The sequence below is a fragment of the Martes martes genome (genome assembly GCF_963455335.1).
Source record: "Martes martes genome assembly, chromosome: 5".
NCBI classification, from domain to species: domain Eukaryota; kingdom Metazoa; phylum Chordata; class Mammalia; order Carnivora; family Mustelidae; genus Martes; species Martes martes.
In genome coordinates this window covers 68,722,823-68,738,694 of record NC_137892.1, presented here as the reverse complement: position 1 = coordinate 68,738,694, position 15,872 = coordinate 68,722,823, and positions in this window count along the sequence as shown.

The window sequence follows — 15,872 nt, the reverse complement described above, 5'->3', positions numbered from 1 at the left end:
ACTGTACTACGCAGGCATCCCTAGTTTGGCTTACTTTAAATCTATGAGGAAGGTTATAAAAAGATCTGAGAATAGGACAAAGAAGGGTTAAGTTTTTGAATTTGTAATTTTAATGAACTAAAGGCTAAATTTAAAAATCAAAGTAGCATTTGAGTGATCTTTTGTGTTGCCTCTCCTACGTGCCTTGGGCTTCCAGTCCAGAACCTTGCTTTGCAGTGTTGGTTTGGGTCTCCTGGCCCTCGGTGATCAGAGATAGTCAGATGGTTGGGCAACTTTCCTGCTAGCTCTTTTCCAAACAGCAACTCAGGGATTCAGCCAGTAGTGTGTTTAGTTGCCATTTCCAAGGCCATAGAGCTGTCCTCCTTCCATGGGCTTATGACTTTCTATAAACTATAGACCTAGGCCAGTCATCTGCAGCAATTAAAACAAATTTATCTTGTTTTCATGATTGGAAGAACTCCACTTCCACCCCTGTTTTGGAGTAGTTTTAGTCCTTTTACCAAACTCACAGCAGCCATGGCCTGCTTCTGAACCCTGAGTTGAGCAGCTTCTCAGCTCCGGTCTATTCATGACATTGCATTTTGGCCCATTGGGACATTGAGCTTCCTTTTTGAGGCTGGCTATATTGTTTAAGTTTTTCCTTTTTGTATTTTCTCTGTCCTTGTTGTGGTATTACTTCATGGTATGAACTTAAGGCAAAGTTATCCTAAACATATACATCCTCATTCATTCTTTTTTTTAAAAAATAGATTTATTTATTAGCGAGAGAGAGAGAGAGAGAAAGCACACAGAGGGAGAGAGAGAAGCAGATTCCCCACTGATCAGGGAGCCCGATGTGGGGCTCAATCCTAAGATCCTGGGATCATGACCTGATCTGAAGGCAGATGCCTAACAGAATGAGCACCCAGGCATCCCCAGTTTGACTTATATTCTTCTTCTTCTTTTTTTTTTACTTATATTCTTAACCCTCTGTTAAAATTCCTTTTTATCATGACCACCAACCAAATACACATTTATAAATCTCATGTATGTTTTTCTACTCTCTTTCTCATCTCCAATGAATTGTTCAGTAAATTCTTTGTTACTCAAAGTAATAGTTGATGTGATTTTTTGGAAAAATGTTTATCAGTACTTCTTTTTTTCATGCTATAAGTTTATTTACAAACATACTGAGTATGTTGAATTCAAGAGTTTGATCCACTTTTCAAGGAGATTGTACCTCTTACAATGTTCCTTTTCACATCTATTCAATGGATTAATTAAAACGTCTTTGAGCATTTGATGTCAAAAGCAAAAGGTACAACAAATCCAGATCCAAAGTACACAGTCATCATACTTAGTAACCACCACTTGTTTCCCATTGAAAATGGCAAATTCTTCCCTGGGCCTCCTCACAATTGCTCCTATGGACCACTGAGTTTGTGAACCTCCAGATACTCAGTCCCAACATAGTGTTGTTAGAAGTTCTGCAAAAGGCACAGAGACCCAAGATGAAAGAAATGGCCTCAATACTTCTTTTTTATCCAATACCTAGCATGGTAAGTTAGCTATATCCATGTATTCACCCCTGTAGTCATTATCCAACAAATATTTTTAAATACTTACTCTATGTCTTGCACTGTGCAAGGAAGGCTCTAGGGATACATCAGGGAAGAAAACAGTCAAAATTGCCACCCTCAAGGAGCTTATGATCTTAGGTTTAAGTGGGACCCATACAAGTAAACTTATAGAAAGAGTAAGATTCCTACAGTGGCTTTGAAACTCCCTTCCCTGGAAATTTGTGAAGAGCATCATCACTCTCATTTTTTCGGGTTGCCTGTGATTCCTTTTTTCTGTGTATCTTAGCTTCTGACATTTGTTTCCAAAACTTTGGCTCCAGTAACCAGTTTTGGCATACACTCTCCAACTATGCTTTGTCATTGATCTCCTGAGTTCTCAATTTTGCCCTCTCACCCCTAAACTCTGTGGTTGCTGTAAAAGACCTACTACCTTCTTTGCCTCAACTTTGCAAGAGCTTCTTGGGACCAGACCTAATTTCTGTTTAGCCATGCTATAAGGAGGATCTGATAATATTCACCATGTGCCAGAAGGACTTGCTCTCAGCTTTATTTATTTTTTTTTAAAGATTTTATTTATTTATTTGACAGACAGAGATCACAAGCAGTCAGAGAGGCAGGCAGAGAGAGAGGGAGGAAGCAGTCTCCCTGCTGAGCAGAGAGCCCAATGCAGGGCTTGATCCCAGGATTCTGAGATCATGAGCCGAATGCAGAGGCTTTAACCCACTGAGCCACCCAGGCACCCCTTGCTCTCAGTTTTAATCTATGAATAATTCTGCATGAAAACCCATTCCATTTGGATGAGAAAGTCTGAACCTGTGCATGCAGAACTACACACATGCATGGCTCTGATTTCTGTCCATAGTTTCTGTTTCTCCAGAGCACTCTCATGCTGTCACCAAGGACAACTGCACACAGGACCTGTCTGCTCTCTGGATGATTGAAACCATTAATAATTTACCAAACTCTGGCTGCTGCCTTTCATTAATTATCACTATGCTAATGATGTCCCTCAGGAAAAGGGAAAAGTAATTCCTCCTCCATTGCAGTCTCAGTGGAGACAGACCATATTTCATAAATAAACCAAGGGTGGGCGTTTTGTCTTGAATGTTTTTGAACTCTTCTTTCGCAGAGATAGAGGAGGTAAAAGTAGGCATAATCAGATAAAATTAAGGCAGGTAAAGATTCTGTTTGAGGGGGTGCCTGGGTGGCTCAGTGGGTTGCGCCTCTGCCTTCAGCTCAGGTCATGATCTCAGGGTCCTGGGATCAAGCCCCGCATCGGGCTCTCTGCTTAGCAGGGAGCCTGCTTCCCCCCACCCCCACCTGCCTCTCTGCCTACTTGTGATCTCGCTCTCTCCCTGTCAAATAAATAAATAAAATCTTAAAAAAAAAAAAGATTCTGTTTGAGTATCAGTGTCAGGGTCCTGCTAATGTGGCTCTGATTTAGCCTGTCTGTTCTTTCAGGTAGGAGATGGGGTCACTTTTACTGAGATGTATTCTTAGTACAGGTGGTGGCTTTGTTACCATCGTGGCACCAAGAACTGGACGTAATCCTCTAAAATGAGATTGTCTCATATAGCCATGGATTACCTGTTCAGATCATGACTCTTGGTAACTATGAAGGCAGTTTTTTTCCCATTTGATCTGTTTTATTGATCCAAGGAGGACCAAAGGAGCCAAAATGTATAAACAGTACCTGAACACAATAAGTATTCAATACAGGTTAGCCATGACAAAGAATAAAGAAAAGTCTGCATAATCTCCTAGGCTCTGTGTGTTTGTGACTGGTCTCTATAGGATTTGTTTCCAGACATTGTGGGAAATAACAGAGGAGCTTCCTTATTACATCTGAGCAACTGGCAGATCATTCCTGTTCCCTTAGCAAAAAGGATCAGTTAGACATCTGGAAGTAGACTCTCAAATAGGGTGCTTCTTGTTTAAAAAAAAAAAAAGAGGGTGTTTAATGCTAACTGCACCAAAATTTTGCTAGCTTTTTTTGATCCAGTGTGTGTATAGGATCCTGAATCTGTTCTGGAAGATTGGCAGTTTTTCTTGTGTGGGAGAAGGGAGCATGCATTCAAGGAACAAATTGCTGCATGAGCACTGTCCTGGGTGCTGAAGTTTTCTTTCTTTTAAAAATTTTTTCATTTCTAACTTTATTACTATTTTTCACAAAAATTGAGTAAAGGATAAAATGGGAAGAAAGTTACCACTTCTGTTTATTGTTCAAGTCTTTGGTTTTTTTCTTTTTCCTTCCTGAACTTTATGCACAAGGCTGTCCCCTGTGTGTGTTCCAGCTGGAACTGTCTCCTTTGGAATGCTCCCTTTCTTAATACAGAGCGTTGGAGCCGTCTGTCTCTTAAGAGGTTTCCTCTTCCTCTCCGCTCTAGGAAAAACTTAGTTTGGGTAGTTCTAGGCCAATACTGAGGACCTTAGGGGAAAGACTCCCCTTTGGGATGTCTTTCCTTGGTTTACCTTTCCTTGTCTCTTCTTACCCCAGATGAAATCTTTAAGACGGAGAGAGCATATGGGCCTCAAGGCAATGGAACAAGGAAACCACTCTAAAGGTTTTTGACTCTGGCTGCTTAGGCCACTCTAGATGAGTCAAAGCAAGACCCTCTGAAATATGCCCAGTCTACCCATTCAGGGTTCCTCAGAGAAGGTAGGGGACAAAGCTTTATCTGGTAGTCCTATTTTAGATTTGTCTTCTATATTCATTTCTTTTACAGGGAACTAGTAGGAAGTCTCTTGGGCTGTGGCAGGCAGATACTGGAGAATTTAGGGGTCTCATACACTGTTTTCTACTACTTTCCTTCTCTCTCTCTCTTTTTTAAGATTTTTATTTAGTTATTTGACAGACAGAGATCGCAAGTAGGCAGAGAGGCAGGCAGAGACAGAGAGGAAGAAGCAGGCTCCCTGCTAAGCAGAGAGTCCAAGCGGGGCTCGATCTCAGGACCCTGGGATCATGACCTGAGCCAAAGGCAGAGGCTTTAACCCACTGAGCCACCCAGGTGCCCCTCTACTACTTTTCTTCTAAGACACACACTGGTATAGTCTGTAGACTGAGCTGAGTATGTTCTCAGGGGACAAATCCTTCACAGAGTGGGGCTTCTACACTGGGAGAGCCCTCTCACAGTGATACTTAAGACCTCACCTGCAGCTGATACTCTTGGGCACTACCTGCCATAGTGCTGGTCATATTTGAGTTTTGAGAGGAGAGGAAATGGTCTTTGGCTGAGGGCAGGTTTCTTACTGATCTCATACTATAAATGCAGTTGCATTTCTTGTGAGTTAGGTGTGTAGCAGAGTTCCAGGCTCTTGTACTGGGAGAGAATGTATATGTGGAATCTGGTCAGGGATCCTTTTTGGGGCCAGAGCAGGCATATCCAGCACTGTAATCTGTGAAGGATTCATACTTCTCTGGGGCAAGGTTATTGCAAATGGTGCAGAGTTTTGATGCCTGATTACTGGGGCCCAATACTAGTATTCATCTCTGGTGCAACAGATTCTTCTGAAACTAGACTGGGCTTCTGGGTTTGCTGTCAAGAATTTGATCCTGGTTTTTTTTTTTTTTTATTTTGTCCTGCTCTTTATTAATCTTATTTCTGATCCATCACTCTAGATAAACTGGATCTTATGTAAAAGAAAAATGGATAGTACAGACAATGTTTGTATTCTTAGAATCATGAAGAGGTAATACATGGGAAAGGCTGAGTATACAAAATCTGGATACGGATGACCTGGGTTTGAATCCTAGCTACATTTCTACTTAGATGGATAATCCTGGCCAAGATGGTTAACCCCTGTGAACTTCATTTTTCTCATCTTTAAATAGAACATAATAACCTCCAGGATTATTGGGAAATTAAAATGTTAGTCTGTGTTAAGTACATAAAATCATTGGGTCTGACCCAATTTTTTGAATTAGGTACCTAGGTATTTTATTTTTTATGTGATAATTTATTATTTCTTTCAATAGCTCCCCAAGGACAAGAACAATATCTGTTTTCTCATCATTGCGTTCCCAGAGGTAGGCACAATGTCCAGACATAATAGAAATGCATTTGATTTGTTGTAAGGGAGAATACTTTCAAATGGTTCTTCAAAGTCAGAGAAATAAAGTAGTTGAGGAAATGTAGCATTTTGGAGTTAAGCTCATGGCCAAGGATAGGTTGTGCTTCTCTTGGTCCCTGAGGGACAGGCTTAGCATGTACCAACAGCTAGACCAAGACCTCTTTGTTCTGCTTTATTTGGAGAAATAGAGAAACAAAGAAAAGAACAGGAAATGGGATTGTGGGAAGTGCTTGTTATAAGGGGCTGCGTACATGACTCACAAGAGGGTGTGGATAATGTGTGTAGGCAGACTCTAATGATCAATTCAGGAAATTCATCTTTTTACCTTTTCACCTTTTGGAGACTGCTCACTTCCCTTGACTTATAGCTCCTTCCCTCCATCTGTAAGGCCAATATCATGCTACTATCTTTTTTGTTCCCTTTTCCAATTTTCATCCTCCATTTTTTAAAATGAAACTGAATATACATACTTAGGGCAGAAGTTGGGGCTTTTAAAGATTCTAAGTTATCAATGAGGTATGAGGAAGGTGGAAACTGAGAAAAGAAGACAGAAATAGAAAGCTCCCAAGAGGCCTTCTTAGTGGGTTTGGTAGAGGAGATGATGTATTTGGGGATTTTATTAGAATGAAATTGAATAAACTCTTTGGTGATGACTCAGGACACTTTTGGTCAAAAGCAGTATTTGTAGACTGATATGGTCTCAGTATTCCGGCATGAGGTTGTCAGGAGAAATCAATAGCATCTATTTTCCATTGTATTTAGCAAGTATGATGATTGTCTCAGCATGAAAGATGGAATACATATGACATGGAACATGAGAGAAATAGTCCCTGAGACTTTCTCTAGCACCCAATAGCATGGCAAATGCATTTTAGGCTCTTTTCTTTGGACGGTGAGCCCAAGGGCAGAAGTCCCAAGGCCTGATGAGGCTGAGGACTCTTCTGACTCGGACAACTGCTGACGTCCTCCAGGTTTCTGCTTGTCTTGATTAGACTGAGAATAGCCAAACTCTGCTCATTGAGACAGATAGTGATTTTGGTCAGGAAGTTCTGTCATCAGCAGTAATTACAATTGCTTTCTCAAATTTATTAGATCAGGAAATCTAATACACTTTCCATGAGTCCTCTCCCCACTTTTTGTTGATACATAGAATAATCTCACCAAGTTATTTCTGAGAAAATGGGGCCTAAAACAGAACTTAGTTATGAAACGCAAACTTTGCTGATACTGATGGACACCCACCTTCTAAGCTATATGGACTTGGGCAACTTATCCAAGCTTCTTAAGTAAGCACTTTACCTCCTTTGGTACATTTGTAGAATGGGAAAACCAATGGCATTCAGGTCTTGAGTTTTTATAAGGCTTAACCAAAATCATTTACTTAATACTTAGAACATAAGAACACATAGCAGGTGCTTAATCCATGTCAGCTATCGTTACTATTATTAATAAGAACATGTAAAGTCATCTGAAATATTTATTGTGGTGAACAGAAATGGGTCCTTCTTAAGGTTGGTGCTGTGGTGGTACAGAAATGAACAGAGGGTTTGGAGAATAACTGAGTACAGCAAGTTGAATCCCATATGTGTTGAAGATAAAAAGAAACAAACTTGTTTAATTATAAAGCATTGCATATTTATTGTAGAGAACATACAATTATACAAAAAGAAAAAACATACCCAAACTCTACAACCCAGAAATAACCATTATTAACATTCTGACATTTTTTCTTCCAGACTTTTTTCCCTTGCATCTATAAATACATGTATTTTTAACATTTTGGGGATTATGTGCTATATGGTGTTATTTAAATTTTTATCTTTTATTTCCTTTATAATGTTTTAAATGTATAATACATGAAAATGATCTAATAGGACATGTATTTAATTTAATTTATAAGTCATAAAAAATATGGACATCGGTGACTATCCTCTAACCCTTATGCTTCCTCTCTAGCCCCTGAGGTAACCACTATCCCAAATTTTGTTTCTCATTTCCTTGCTTTTAAAATGAGAGTGATTTTATTAATTATGTCCTAATGATATATTGTTTTTGAGTTTTATAAAAACAGCATTATGCTGTCTATAGTCTTCTGAGAACTGCTTTATTAAAAAGATCAACATCTATTTCTATAAATGGATATAGTTATGGATGTAATCTGATCCCTGTTGTTTCATTATACAACATGTCATTTTCAGTTTTGTATAATATTCTGTTTTGGGCTTATACATACTTTACGGAAATCCACTCTTCTATTGATGGAAACATAGGCTGTTTCTAGTTTTTGCTAAGGCAGAGTTGCAGAGGACTTCCCTATGTATATCCCACAGGGTAGTGTCAGTTATCACCTGGGAAATGATTAGAAATGCAAATTCTTGAACCTCATCCCAGACCTACTGAATCAGAGGTTCTGGGATGGGCCCCAGAACTCTGTGTTTTGATCAGCCCCTCAAGTATTCTGTTGCTTGCAGTTTGAGAACCACTACTGTAGGGAATTTATTTAGAAGTGGGCTTACTAAGTCAAAGGGTATAGCAAAGTTCAAAGACTGTGGTTGTTTAATACGGTAGCCACACGTAGCTGCTGAGCACCTGAAGTGCAGCTAGCATGAATGAGGAATTAAAATATTCAATTTAATTTTAGTGTAAACACTGAAAATTGATGCACGTCTTGGATAACTTTTTAATATGATTAGAATACTTTTGGTCTGTGAATCTCCTTTTTCAACTACTAACTTTGCAAAATATAGATAGAGGTCAAGTACTTCCAAGTTTAGCTTCTGGATTGAAATGTGCTCTGTGTACAATACATTATGGTTTTTGAAGACTTATTATAGGGGAGGAAAAATACTTTCCCTCTACCTCTTAGGGTATATGATTTGAGACCTATAAATTAAACTGACAAAAGACAGATTAAAAAGAGAAAAGACAGTTTTTTAAAAAAGATTTTATTTATTTATTTATTTGACACACAGAGAGAGAGATCACAAATAGGCAGAGAGGCAGGCAGAGGGAGAGGGAGAAGCAGGTTCCCTGCTGAGCAGAGAGCCTGATGTGGGGCTTGATCCCAGGACCCTGAGATCTTAACCCACTGAGCCACCCAGGCGCCCCATACAGATTTTTTGATGTTAATATTTTTTACATGCATGGGCATTTCATAGGAAAGAAACAAAAGCCCAAAGTCATGGTTATACCCAGGGGTTTGTGTAACTTTGTTAAAAAGGGGGGTAAATTATGGTGAAATGACTAGACCAAGGTAAAATGAATTTGGGCTATGAGGAATGTTAAATTGTCAGAAGATGATTAGAAAATACATCCTAAAGAAGAGTTGTTGAGTCACTCTTGTTAAGCAGTCTCAAGTTGTCTCCTGAGATAAGAATGGCTCTCCTTTTTGTGGTGCAGGACATGGGGAGGTAGGCTCCTTTACAAATAGAAATTTATGTAACCTTTACACAGGGAAATTTATGCCCTCCTTGTAAGCAGAAAAGGGGAGGGAAGAGAGCTCTTTTAGTCTGTTTCTAACTGTCTTTAGCTCAAAAATAACTCTTATGCCCAAGCGGCATGTTTTAGAGTGGTATATATATTCTTTTAAGGCTTTAAAAAATTTTTTAAAGTAATCTCTACACCCAATGTGGGGCTTGAACTCATAAACCCAAGGTCAAGTGTTGAATGCTTCACTGACTAAGCCAGCCAGGCACCTCTTGAATAGTATATTCTGATTTCCTTCATTATGAAAAAAGACTATAAGATATCCCATTAATAATTCTTTTATAGTGATTCCATGTTGAAATGCTAATATTTTGGATATAATGAGTAAAACACAATACATTGTTAAAGTTAATTTCATTTTTTTCTTTTTTACCTCCCTCACCTCCTTTCTAAAAGTAGGTTCTGAGCACCTGGGTGGCTCAGTTGGTTAAGCGTCTGCCTCCTGCTTAGGTCGTGATCCCAGGGTCCTGGGATCAAGACCTGCATCCCGCTCCCTGCTCAGCAGGGAGCCTGTTTCTCCCTCTCCCTCTGCTTCTCTCCTTGCTTGTGCTCTCTCTCTCTGGCTCTCTCTCTCAAGTAAATAAATAGGATCTTTAAAAAAATAAAATAAAAGTAGGCTCTATCCCCAATATGGGGCTTGAATTTAGAATCTTGAGATCAAGAGTTACATGCTCTACCAACCGAGCCAGCCAGACCCCCTGTTTCATTTTATCCTTTAAACATGACTACCAGAAAATTTAATGCTGATGTATAATATAACACCAAAATGTCTTTCAAAATGGTTATATCCATCTACTCTTCCATTACCAGTGTGTGAGAGCACTCATACACTCATACTTCTCTCCTATCACTGGAAGTTGCTAAACTTCATACTTTTTGGTAATCCAGTAGGTATAATTTTTGGTTTTATATAGCTTTCCTTTTCTTTTTTTAAAGATTTATTTATTTATTTGAGCGAGAAAAGGAGAGAGAGCAGGGGGAGGGGCAGAAGGAGAGAGAAAGAATCCCAACCAGACTTCCCGCTGAGCGCGGAGCCCCGAGCCTGGGCTCCATCCCACAACCCCGAGATCACGACCTGAGCTGAAATCAAGAGTCAGAAACTTATCTGACGGAGCCACCCAGGTGCCCCTTTCCTTTTCTAGTTCATAAATTTCTGGCCTTCTCTTTACTTCCATGTTTTATTGATTCTGAGCTATATCGTTTTTCTTAATTTTAGCATAACCGAGATGTGGATGTGGCTTCTACTTGTTGGGCAGGTAGCCGTTAGGACATACTTGTCATTCCTCTGCATGAGTATCAAGTCTTGGAGGACTGAACAGAATCCCTAGGGCAATAGTGTACCCTCTCTTAGGAAATGCTGCATCGCACATATTCTTGATGTCATGGAAAACAATACCATGTGGGAAAATCACAGACCTTGACAACAGGGAGTTAGAAAATAATTGAAGGATATATGGGAAAACCTATGTCTTAGTAAGTCTGGAGATACTTTTTCCCTTCTAACTGGTGTGCGAAGCAATAATGCACATACATCAGTAGCACCTTAAATTAAGTGAAACATATTAAGTCCTTCATTCTATCTGGATACATTTTACTGTTCTTTTCTACTTCTTTTTTATGTTAAATGCTTAGCTTATATGGTGCTTGTTCCTCAAGTCCAGATCCTCATGGAGTGAAATGGCGAGGATCATACATGTCCACACTACCCCTGAGGGCTGGGACAAGAAAGAATGGAAAAAAGACAAAAAGAACATGGTTCCCCTACTCTCTCTGACATGTAGAATTCCCCTGTGCCACTCCTCAGACCAGAAAGAGAGGGCTTCTCTTGGTGCTTTCTTTCCCCTCAACCAGCTTTGGGCTGCTGTTGAGTCCAGGCCAGGTGCTGTTGGAAAGGAGAAAGATGGGGAACTCACTACCATTCAGTCCTTAAAGTTTTGACCTCCATCCCCCATGTTCCTGCTGGCTCACAGCTACTTCTTAGATTTCTCAGATAGCTGCGTTGAGTGTTCTTACGTGGCCGATGTTGCATTTGGTGAGAGAGACAGAGTCAAGTGTGTTTATTCCATCCTGTGTAGAAACTTCACTCATTCTGGAAGGCTGGTTTTGTTGAGAGTACAGCTCTAAGCTGATGGATACTTTCCTCTCTCCTCTACATACTCATTGTTGCTCTCAGACTGTCCTTACATGGAAAGTAATTTATCAGTTCTCTGGCTACTTTTCAGGGTCTTGTTCTGTCTTTCTGCTTCTTTTTCACCACAGTGTATTTGGGTATGGATTTTTTTTTTTCTTTGTCCCTTTTGGGTTATGTTGTATTGTCTGGATTTGTGGGTTCATGGTTACCACTAGTGTGGGAAAGTTTTTACTCATCTCTTCAAATACTATTTCTTTTCAACTCTCTTCTCTCTCTCTCTTTTTAAGATTAAAAAAATTTTTTGTTATTTGATAGACAGAGATCGCAAGTAGGCAGAAAGGCAGGCGGAGAGAGAGGAGGAAGCAGGCTCCCTGCTGAGCACAGAGCCTGATGCAGGGCTCAATCCCAGGACCCTGAGATCATGACCTGAGCCAAAAGCAGAGGCTTTAACCCACTGAGCCACCCAGGTGCCCCTCTTTTTTTTTTTTTTTTTTAAAGATTTATTTATTTATTTTAGAGAGGCATCATTTGGGGAGGGGCAGAGGAAGAGGGAGAGAAGCAGACTCTGCTAAGCGTGGGGCCCGATGCGGGGCCTGATCTCACAACCCTGAGATCACAACCTGAGTCAGGAGTCAGACACTTAACCAACTGAGCCACCCAGGTGCCCCTCAATCTTCTCTATTCCTTTTCTTCAGACTCACGTTAGACATATATGAATGTATTGATGATGTTTTGTTTTGTTCTGTTTTTTAGTTTCCTGATGCTTTGACTGCTTGGGGCTGATACTGACCCTAGAGAGGACTCAGTCAATTCCTAGAGATAGTAATGACTCACCTGGTGCATACCTTTCATGAGCAAACCAACCAGTCCAGAGCCCACACCCTTTACCACGTCATACTCCGGGCCCATATTCCCGTGGCCTCATCACCCCTGGTCAGGTACCACACGACACGAGTCAGCACCTGCACCCAAGAGCCCAGTCCCACACCTTCTTATCCTGTCCTGTGCACTTCTTCCCATGGTAACAACAAGAAGGGCTCTTGTCCACGTTTCCCCCTGGCTCCCTCTGCTTCCTCACCAACCCCGATCCGCAGTGCTGTGCTGTGCCTCCTTGTTTCCAGGGATCTGGGAGAATAACAACTTCTTCCTTCGTGACAGTCATTTCTGTGCCTGCCTTCCTTGCCATACCTGATTAGAACAAATCCCCAGCATATTTAAAACAGTTAGATCTCCTTAGTCCATCCTGCATAACTCTTACCTTCTCATTCCCATCTTCACAGGCTCATCTCTCTGTGCTGCAGTCTGGATAGATTCTTCAGCTCTATTTTCCAGTTTACCAATTCCCCTTTTATTTTTCCTAGTTCTATTTGGTTCTTTTCCCCATGTGCCTGTTAGTTTTTAATAGTATCTTGTATTTTGTTTATATTTCAGAGTCGTCTGTTTTTTAAAATGTAAATATTTTCTATATATCTATTCTTGTTCTCACCCTTCCAATATTTGCAGGTTTTAATGGTCTAAGTCTATTATTTGTCTCTCTCGGCTCTCGCATGTGGTGGCTTAATTTCTAAAGTGCTTGGTGAACTTTAATTTTGAGCTTATTGCTTGACCTTAATTTTGCTGCCCTAAATTCAAGATGCTGGGGGCCAAAGGCCGCCAGTGAAATGGGACTACTTTAACCTTCCTGGGTAGTGAAGCATTAACCTAAAGAGACAACTGGCCTTTTCTGTCAGCTCCTGGCAGTGATCTCTAGACCTTGGTAATGTCCTGCTTGATAGGAGCGTGTTTATTTGCCTAAGGGCTTTGGCCCACAAGATAGTTGAACAGTGTGATTTATAATGGGAGCTTTGGGCCACACGCTATCAGTTTTGCCTCTTGAAGGGACTAGAGACTAAAGATACCAGCCTGATCTCTGAGAGGCCGTGGAGACTACAGGTAGCCCTGTGGGCTCTCTGTGATTGCGCTCAAATGAAAACTCTAGACTCTAAAAGCTTAGATGAGCTTCTCCCGGATGGCAGTCCTCCATAGGTATCGTGAGACATGAATGCCAGGAAAGTAATGCATCCATGATTCCAGTAGGGAGAGGACACATGGAAGCGCCCCATTTGGACTCTGCCCTGTGTGCTTCTTCCCTTGGCTTACTATAATTGGTATCCTTTTCTTGTAATAAAACATCACTGTGAGCCTAACAGTTTTCCGTAAGTTCTCTGCGTCCTTCTGGAGAATTACTGAAATCAATGGTTTTGGGAACCCTGAGCACTCATCCTTGGTGTCAGAACGAAGGGCAATTTTCTGTGGGCACTGTGTGTCCTCTGACCTCACAGTTTGCTTCAGTGTCACAGTTGGCATAACTTTCCAGTTCCTCAAGTGTCTGTGCTCAACAGAGGGAGGCTCAGGTCACATTTCCCCACCTCAGTCTTGGCCCAAGGCTCAGTATCTCTGTGGCTGTCTTCTAAAGGGAGCACCCTGCTCTTCCTGGTTAGCCACCGTTAACCATTTCCAAGACTGCACACAGATCTCACGTTTGTGTGTGTTTCTTTTGTGTGCATGGATGGATCCTTGGAGATCCACACCTCTCTACAGGAGACCTTACAGAAGGTCATCTGTGTTTCTTTGTAAACAGCATATGAAAGTCATTCAATCTTGGGTCTAGTTGTTTTCCAGTGGGAATGTTCTCAGAATGGTACCTACCAAGGTGGGGGGGGAGGAGTAGAAGTCTTAATTCTGTATTCAATTTTATATTGCATGTTGTCACTTAGTATGTCATTGGTGTTTTCCTCTGTTGAAGTCATTTTGGCAAAAGCTAGTCACAGCCTGAGTTACAGTGGTTGCAGCTCGCCGTAGCTCAGATCTCGATGACCTTTGGCCTGGTTTACTTCAGCGGCTGACTGACAGGCTCAGGCATTATCTCCTCCGAATCCCTCTTCACGTCGCCGGTATAGCAAATCCAAAATGGCAGATCAGGTCCTGCAACCGTCCTTAAGGCAGATGCCAAGGCAAGAGGTCACACGGCTGTCGTGGAAGTGGAGGCAGGGGTGGTAATATGGCGGGCGAGCGAGAAGGAAGTCCAGGGAGGATTGCGGCTGACGTCGTAACTCAGAAATACCGACTTTGGGACTTTTACTTAAGAGAGAAATAAAATTCTATTCCCCCCCCAAGTTTCTGTTACTTTCCCTAGTTTGAGATACTTAAAGGGTAAATACAGCTTGTCACCTCTCCCCTATTACACACTGTTGCCTTCGCCTGAAACAACCTTTCCCTGCTCAACTGCCCTCTTATCCTCAACTTGGGGGGGAAAACCACTCGTCACCCTCAAATCTTATCTTAAGTGTTTCCTCACCCCGGCTACCTTCTTCCGTCCCTTTTACCACCTCCTTTCAACCCGGAAGGGCTTTGCCTGCCTCTCTGCTACTTGGTAGGACACCTGTGTTACTTGTGGTAGAACTTTAGGCTACTCACCCTCTAAGTGCCAGAGTAAGCTTCTTAGCCAGAGTTTTCCCCATGCCTTGAAGCCACGTCCCTGTTCTGCTGTGTAGGTAGCTCTACTCCCCAGGCCTAGGTTTGCCTTTGGGACTTCTCCAGCCAGTTTCAACGTACCCTTCCAAGCCCAGGTGCACCCTAAATGTATTGTCTAAATTAATAGTTTGTCTTAAGCTATCACCGCCAAAGAGAACTCTGTTTGGGCTGTGGAGTGTGTTGCCCCGTGCCTAGCACATATGAGGAACACGGTAACTGAGCAGTATTCCCTGGGATGGCTGCATAGACACGGGAATGTTGGTCTAGGCTTGATGATAAAACCAGTAATGATGCAAATTGGGGGGGAAGGGACACTGCTCCCCCTTTACCCCATTCAAGGGCTGAAGATGCAGCGGAATCCCAGTTACCGGTGGTTAGGGCAGTGTGCCATGAAAGGCGCCGTCTTTGGGTCCCTCACCTCTCTCTTGTTCGTTGTCATTCATGTTATTCTGTAGAACTGATAAACTGTCACTTCTTTCTCTTTCGTGTTGAATCTAAGGAGTTGGATGGTTGAACCATGGGGGCCCAGAGTGTCCTTCATCTCTTTATCCCTCTCCATAAGCACATCTGAGTTTGTTACTCCCATTCAAATGAGGGGGAGTAGTAAGTCTTGTTAAGGTCTCTGGCAAAATCTACCTGTTCTAACTTAGCATTTTTTTTTTTTTAAATTTCTTTTCAGTGTACCAGAACTCATTGTTTATGCACCACACCCAGTGCTCCATGCAACACATGCCCTCCTTAATACCCACCACCAGTCTCACCCAACCTCCCAGTACCCTCCCCTCCAAAACCCTCAGATTGTTTTTCAGAGTCCACAGTCTCTCGTGATTCGTCTCCCCCTCCGATTTCCCCCAACTCCCTTCTCCTCTCCATCTCCCCCAACTCAGCATTTTTAACAGAGCTCTTTTCAGAATGTCAGGCATTTGAGAACGATTAATTAATTGATTTCTAATTTTCATTCTGCCTATTGTTTACCTACCTAGAATTTTGTGGTGAGGGGGTAGATGTGATTGCAGGACAGGGTTTGTCATTCTGGGGTTTCTGACTATACAACCATGAATAGAGTGAAAACCACCTCACCCTTCCTCTTAGTAATCACTAGGAAGTAAGGG